This window comes from Phalacrocorax aristotelis, chromosome 2 (assembly GCF_949628215.1).
Source record: "Phalacrocorax aristotelis chromosome 2, bGulAri2.1, whole genome shotgun sequence".
Taxonomy (NCBI): domain Eukaryota; kingdom Metazoa; phylum Chordata; class Aves; order Suliformes; family Phalacrocoracidae; genus Phalacrocorax; species Phalacrocorax aristotelis.
Window position 1 is genome coordinate 95,630,654 of NC_134277.1, and position 8,432 is coordinate 95,639,085.

Sequence of the window (8,432 nt, forward strand, 5' to 3'; positions counted from 1 at the left end):
CTCAGCAAACAGCAGCTGTTGCTAAATAAGCCCCAAAAGGCTGCAGGTGCTCATTTCCTCCAGGTTTAAAGAAACAGCTTGCAGCAGGACTGCTGGAGCTTGTAGGGGTTGGGTAGGGGCTATCAGCTATTCTCAGCCTAGCTTATCAGCTTGAGCATAAAACCCAGAAGATATGTTTTCACTTCTTTCAACAACTATTTTCTGTGTTCAGTTATAGCCTTGGTCTGCCTGCAGAGTAAAATTTTCATGACATTTGTGAAGCTGCCTATCTTTACTCCACCTGCAGTGGCAAAGCACCCTTCACTGTGAGCCAGGTGAGAATATGGTTCCTAAAAAGGGGATCTATACAAGCAGTATTTTGAGACTGAGCCAGTTATTAGAAAGGAGTTTCCATTCCTGTAGACATACAGTGCTTGCACTATGTTAAAAAGGAGGCAGCTTGCCATAAGCCCGCAGTGCTTGTTTAATACCCACTCCCTGTGTGTGCATGCGGAGTTGAGCTGCTGAAAGGATGGTAAGACACAGAAGGATCACAGCACCTGCTGCCTGAAATTGTGTTATGTCAGTTCAGGCCCTGTTCTCTTCTAATATGTAAACCTCTGCATCCAAAAGCTGCCTCCAAAAACCCTCAGTAAATAATTCCTTGCCCAGATCCACTGATCTTTGTAGCCTCTGCTTATTCCAGCAGAGCCTTGGACACAGATGGACAGACAGAGATGCCATAGACCATGGTACTGGTATTGCCATAGACCGTTTACATGGACATCAGGGTTCATATCCCCAAAGGTACTCGGGTATTTTGTATGTTCTGCAGTCACAGGGGTTAGCTTCCTAACTGCTGCAGGCCCCTATTCCTGTAGTGGCTTTCTCCTTTCATATCCCAGCAAACAGGGGCTGGTGTCAATGTATATCTTAATTTTATGTCTCTGAGTACCATGTAAAGGTAGATCCCCAAGGTAAACAGCAGGTACATGAAAGTTGGAAGGAATAGTCAACTGAAAAGAAAAATATTGGGGAGCCTGAGGTTATGAGCCTACAGCTGCTGAGCAAAAAACATTTATTCATTCAGAGATGGGAAAACAAACAGAAAAATCGATATGCCGTCCCTCTATGCTGCATGTATCCAGATGAAAATAATTAAAATGCATCTTACTACCTGTTGTGCAGATTTAACAAAGCGTAAATGCACTGTGCTCCTCTACCACTCTGGAGGCATGGAGGAGGGATGAATTAATGTCAGACACTGAAATGGGTGAAGTGGCCACTTTGGCTTTGCAAACTGTCATGAAGCGGTGTGAGACAACCACCAGCCATGTGTAAGCACCGCTGTGGAGTAGAGGCAGCCTCTTGGCCGAGCCAAAGTCCAACATCAAGAGAGCACAGAGGGACAGGGTGCTCCTGCAGATGGATCTGCACAGCAGCAACGTACGCTTACTGCAAGGCAGGGAAATGTGGACAGTGGCGATCATGCCTGAAGATGTGTAGAGATCAAGAGCAGAGGGACTTCAATGCAACGATCTTCATCACTGTAGGATTTTGCTCTTAATCTCCCCCACTTGCCAAGAGAAGCAGTAACCATCTCAAGTTATTTCAGTTGGGGCTGTCTAGATGCTGTCAGCGAATTGTCTGAAATTCTTGCAATTGAGAGATAAGCAGCTTTTATGCAAAAATAAAAAGAAAAAAGCTGGCACTTCAAAATTTTTAAAAACTAAATTCAGACATCAAGCAAGGAAGTCTTTAAAAGCTGCCACTGATGTAGATTTTGTGTAAAGAGCAACTGCTTTTCCCTCAAACAGCATGAAGGTAAAGAAACAGCACTCTCCCCTCCCCAGCACGCTGACAGCAGCTATGGGCTAAACCTGTCAATTCATACTCAGTTTAAAAAAGAAACTGAATATGAACACAAAAATACAAAAATGTGTTGCATGACATACATAAAAAAAGGTTGGCAATTCTTTCTACTAATTATTATTGTATATGGCAAATAATGAATGCACAGCGCTCTCAGACTCTGTCCCTGAATCATCTCAGTGGTTAGACCACCTTGCTTCCTTTATGTTTTTCTTTCTATTTGTGGCCTCTTGTCATTGCACTGTACATGCAGCAGCGACCACACCTGGCAGTGCATGAGGTCTAGCCCGCTTGAGGGCCTGTGTAAACACAAAAAGGGATTGTGTTAATCCTTCATGCAGGTTATTTTGTCGGGGACAGCTCTGGACATTGACACAACAGTGTTTTATTAACTATTTGTTACAGATAGCTTGAGGTGCCGCAGCGCACATAACCCCAACCAGCTCTCCTGCACTATCTCAAATGCAGCAAGTCCGGAGTGTTGTAAGTGGTGTTCACTGTACGCAGTTACGTTACTGTAGCTAAACTAGAAATCAATCCTTTATTGATCAGAGGAAGACCCAAATCTCTTCAAGGACACACGTGACTCATGCTCCACCTTTGTGCTATATATATATACTGGTGTTTAATTTAGTGCACTTTGACTTAGTATCACCAGCATTCACATATTGCAAACAGGAAAACCGAGACAGGAAGTTTGGGAACTTCTTTTATCTCAGGGATTAAAAAAAAATACTTAAACAACACGTCAGTTACTGTATTCTAGTATTGCATATGCTATATAGTAGAAGTTAACAATCCCTTTAGATTAAGTGCCTTTTCTCACAAAGCACACCCTGAAGGGCTCAGCAACAATATTTTTATTATCTGTCTAGGTACTTATACAGCTCCCACCACTGCTGTACCTGCTTTTATAGTAGCTGTGAAATACAGAGACACAGAATCTAATATGGAATCAGAACAAGGAAACTTTGTTTGTCCAACTACTATATAAGCCAACAAAGGAAATGAAACAAGAATCCCAATGAGGTCCAAGCTCTTTTTATGACGCTGAATCACTCAACTTCTAATTTATCGATCACAAATTGCTATTGTTAAGATTAAGTATGAGCATCACCTGGAAGAAAGCCACCACTTCTCAAGAGACTGTGTTGTGAGCTACAGAGGAGAGAAGAGTGTGATTCCCACTCCTTCTCTTATGAAACCCTCAAAACAGAGAATATTTATTTTGCCAACAAAAATCAGTTGGTATGAGTAACTCTTAACTTTGCTTCTGTAAGAAAACAGGAAAGAAGAAATGAGAAGAGCACACAAGAAAGCAAATGCACACACCCCCCATCTGTTATGACCTGCTTCTCAGAACAAAGTGGTATTATCTCCTCAGGGAAAACCCACTTCATTTTGGTCCCACAGTCATTAGCATCTTCACAAAGTAAATACAAGAGACAGCACTGGGCATTGTTCTGCACTCTCTGCAGGGGTATGACTGATAGTACAAGACAGTTTACTGTGGAAGAATCAAGACTGTGAGAATATAAAGCTTTCATATGCCTTCTTTTTCCATTAAAAATGGCTTACTTTTAGTAACGAACATGCTCAGTTGTTTTGACCTCAGACAGAAGCAGGAGCAGGGGGTTTAATTCTGAGGAAGGAACCATTCAGGTGGACAGGCTGAAGTAGCCAATGCCCGGGGCTGACGTGCAGGGCCGCCAGCAGCTGCAGTACAGCAGACAGTCACCTGCTTCCAAGAGGCGTGCACAGATCCTGAGTCGGGAGACGTAGCGCGCAACAGGACAAGCACCCTCAGAGCTGGGGACAAACTGGATGAGAGGTAAAGCAGGCTGGTGTTCAGCAGGATATCCTTTGGGAACAGGGAGGTGTAGGGAGCAGTATGTGTAAGAGGGGAGAGAGGTTGGGTGGAATACAGACATGATATAAAATCAGATCAGGAACTTATGGAGATACATTGAGCCTTCCCCCCAGGAACCTCTACAGCAGGAAAGCTGTAGCTGGCAACCGTCTTACCAGTAGGTCTATGGAAACACAGAAAGATCCCCTTCCAGTTTCATCTCACTCAGCTACAACCAAGTCCCACAACCAACATTACTTTATCAGGGATCTGCCTTGGCTTTCGTGAGGGTCTCAGACAAATTCTTAGTCTGCAAGACACAAGAAGTCTAGACAGCAAGACAGTGAAAGAGGCACCCACCAGAGAAAACGTGAGGTCTTGGCCAAGAGGTGTTTAACACGGCTGGCCAGAAACACGTGTACAAGCAAACGTGGGGCTTGAGACAGAAACAGTGTGAAGTCAGTGCTGGGTTTAGGACTCTACTTCAGACAAGAAATCTCCCATATGCTGTAGTGAGCTCTAAGGCGACCAGCCTGTACATGAAATCTGCATTACTTGATTAAAATAGAGACCAGAACCTTCTTAGTTCAACCATGGAAATGTCAAGGAGCAAGCAGAAAAGGAGGTGTTTCTTCACAGAAAAGACATCTCTCTGAGGCTGCCACTTCAAAGACACAAGTGACACAGGGAAATCACCTGCGGTGGTGTCTGTTCTCTGTTTCTGAGGCAGGGGCAGAGGGGAAGAGAAACTGCTGCTAGATGCCATTCTGAAAGCAGCTTTTCTGTGTCTGGTGTTACCAGACATACAGGGCTCCAGGCCACCCTTGGATGTAGGCGATGCCCATGCTGACAGACCTTGCTGAAGGGTGAAGCCAGGGAAGGAGGCACAGGTGCTGCAGCGCCCAGGATCACCCTCAATCAAACACTTAGGGTGGGGGAGCATGCCAGAAGAAGTCCAGACCCTCCTGTGGCTGTCACGGTTCCCTTGTCTGAGGAACAAGGTCCCACCTCTGCTCCAGGGCTTCAGAGGATTAAACACAGAAACAGCCCTGCCCAGGCAAGGTGGCAACCTACATGGTTTACACAGGCTCATAACTTCTTCACCATTAACGCTTGCTATTCCTTAGCTTGTTTTTGAGGTTGTATTGCAGCACCCCAGGCGGCTGTAGAGGTGACTTCGTCCAAACCTGTCAGACCCTGCGTGCTCACCCTGTTCGCCCCCAGCTCTGAAAATGGCAGCTGCTGGGTGGGTGCTGCGGGGGAAGGGGTGCTGGGGGATTACATCTCTGTTGCAAAGTGACTGCATGGCAGCGAGGAGGCACCACATGGGGGTGAGGGCCATGTGGCATCAGGGGCTCTGGAGCAGGTAAGGTGTGGGTCACCGCTTCTAGACAAAAGCCTGTTTTGGAAGCAGAGACCCGTGAACTCCCTCCTGCCCCTCACTGGGTCTCGTAGCTGTCTCAGCCACGCCAGCGAGGAACAGTCTTTTTCTGACCTCAGGTCTCAGCCTAAGTGACAGAGAGGACATCAGGCAACAGAAGTATCTGCTTCTTCCAGGGCACGGGTCAGAAGGAAGAAATTAAGTAGAACCCCTGGGTGTCTCTCCTGCCATCTGATGCGGGCTCCTCTCTTCCCTGGAGAATTCAGGGAGGAAAAAAAAGATGAAAATTGTCTGGCTAAGCCTGTGTGTCTTTTTACCACAAACACCTTCTGTTCTGGCCTAAGTAGTTGCTTTCACAGCTGGAAAGAGAATATTTTTTGCCTTAAATAAAAAGAAAAAAATGGCTGGACTCTTGTCAGTATGCTCTGGGGAGCTTCAAGAAGCCACATGAAACTAAAATGTTCTCTATCACACCTCTGGCACCTCTCCACAGCTCCCTGGGTGTCACTGTGAATTAAGTTATGTTGGCTACACATAAAATTTTTTGCAGAACATAACTCATCAAAGGTAAACACATGGAAAACCTCTGGCTCTGGCAGCAATTGATGGAGATGTCTTGATGATGGAGCCACATCTTCCCTCAGGGCTGGCCCTGGGCATTCTGTGTTAGTGTGCCTGTACCAGGCTCCAAAGTTTGAAGTGACCCTCAGAAGACACTTTCTACTGCCTGCCTCAAAGGGGGGATGAGAAGGTCTAAGGGGAAGCTAAAACCTATTGCACAGAGGTTCTGCCTTCACAGCAGGAGGAAGCAGGCTCGGACCCCATACAAGTACCAGGCGCAGGCAGTAGGGAACAGAAAGTGGGTGCCCATTTTCTATAAAACACTCCTCAGCTATCGAACATTTCCCATGATGTTCTCCCACCAGAGCAGCTAATCCCTCCAGCAACCTGGGTGACCATCACCATCCTTTCAGCCAGCTTCCCCTCACCGGCTCTTTCCATACGTAGCTTTCTTTCAGAGGCAATGTGCAGTGGCCAGAAAAGTTTGGGTTCTGTTTTCTTTCAGTGCAGGCCTCCCTACATGGGAGCACTCGGTCTCATGCCGTAAGCCACCCCAGCCCCAGGGGCAGCCTGGGTGAGAGCATGCACGGGACCCCTTTGCAAGGACTAAACACTGCATGGATGGGCTCTGAAGAAATCATGTGGCTTATTCCTGAGGGAAGTTGAGGAGGGGAGAGATGTGGCCGTGGCTGCTCTCTTCCCATGTGAGTGTGGAGATTCAAACAGAGGAGGTTTCCTTCCCCATACAGATGTATGGGTAGGGGTGGTTAACTTGGCTTGCATTGAGGGCTGGGGGACCAAGCACCTTATATCTTTTTTCTTCTTTTCACTCCCCCATTTTTAAGAAAGAAGTGTTTAATATACTGGGGCTGAGCCTGACCTTATACCAGTACGACTTAGACTTCATTGTCATGCATTTCTGTTTATACTGGAAGAAGAAAAAACAGAATCAGCTTCTACCCACAGCAGCACTACAAAGATGAGAAGAAAAAGGGCTGTGAGTGCTATAAGACTAAGTTGTCATAGCAGCATAATTACATTTGAGTCTACTTTGTACGAAAGTAGACTGCCAGAACCTCATTTTGGAGGGAGAATCACTGTCAGGAGAAAAAGGGAATGCTGCGCTGCTCTGCCTAAATTGTATTAGACGGCAAACAGCAAACTGGATCTGCATCTCCCTGCAAATGAACCTCCTTATATGAAACCAGCCAGACCATTTTCATCTATTGTGAATTCAGAAAGAGATCAATGAAACACTTCTTCACAGAGTTTGAGGAAACTATATCAAATTGTAAACTACAGCACATAAAAACCTATTAATTATACATGTGAACAGTGTTTTCCAGAGGTTACATTTTCACTGAATTAAAATTTAAACAATGATGAATTGGTTAGGTTGCCTTCCTGTTGAATAAATAATTTAAGTAATAATGTAAATAGGACTTCATCGACCATCAGCATAAAATCCCTTGTAGATGCACCGATTGTGTAAAAAACCCAAACCAAATATCCAGAAAAAGACAAATCAAAACAAAAGGCACCTTAATTGCTTATTCTCTGATATGCAGACAGGGTAGCTGCTCAGTTCAGTTTTTCTGGCACACCTCACAGTGATGTTTCTTGTGGATGCCAGCTCTGGCAATTTGTACACCGCTTTCCTCCTTGGCACAATATCCTAAGGAGAGAGACTCTCTCATTGCGACGTGGCCATGTTCACACCACATTTACAGAGTTTCGTAGCTGTCAGGGGTCTAACTTTGCTCCACACACCTCGAACGAGCATCCCGAAACCCTCCGGCAGTGGCTGCTGGGGTGGAGGTCGCAGGCAGCGCGTCCCCTTTTCTTCTGAGAACCTCACCCCCTCCTACACTGGTGAGTAACCCTGAGTCAGCAGGGCAGGACAATGAATATTGGCTGCTGTCAAGGCAATTTCTTTCAACAACTTTACATGAGTTTATGTTTTGTATGACTAACTTGTATATTGGTTTTTATGAAGAAACATACAATGGGAAATACAAAAAATAGTGAACGTGCTCCAGATGGCACAGAATTACTAACAAGAAACAGGCAGACACACAATTTCTGCAGCAACCTGGAGCAGCTACAGAACAAGGCAAAACCATACAGGTAAAGTTTTAGGTTGAAGGTCAGAGAAGTAAAATAGGGGAGACAGTGTCAGCAGGAAAACAGAGAGAATGTACTTGCTAGCGGAGCGTTTATTATAGCTAACCAGAACTTTCATCCAAAATAAAATAAAACTCCTCAGTAAACTTTTTTTTCATCCCTTCTTTTGACACTGTTAATTCTTTTTCCAAAATATAAGGACCTTTCTTTGGTTAATGGTTTGTGTAGTCGTTATGCTTTTGCTTGTGAGGAAAATCTTTATTGTGAGGAAAAGGTGTAATTGATGCGGTGTCTGAAAACAGCACCTACCTTATGATGATATAATATTTCTGAATCATAAGCAGCTTCATTCATCTCCAGAAGACATTCATGCTGAAGTTTCACTGTGACCATCGGAATGCATCATCATTAAATATTTTGCAGCCACTCAGTGCTCGCATTCAAGAAAGGAGAAGCTTCCTTCCAATCTTTCTTCCTAAACTGATGGCTGTAGCTGTATTTCTGAACAATGTTGTCTGTGCTATATTTTATTTTTGTGGTGTAAGTAAATACCAGATAAGAAGAAAATGGATTAGTTATCTCTTGAATTTTACCAGCCTGGGAAAATACTCTGTCATAGGCAGATTTCCTGTAAGATCCTGACATACTTTCCAGATAAACACTCAC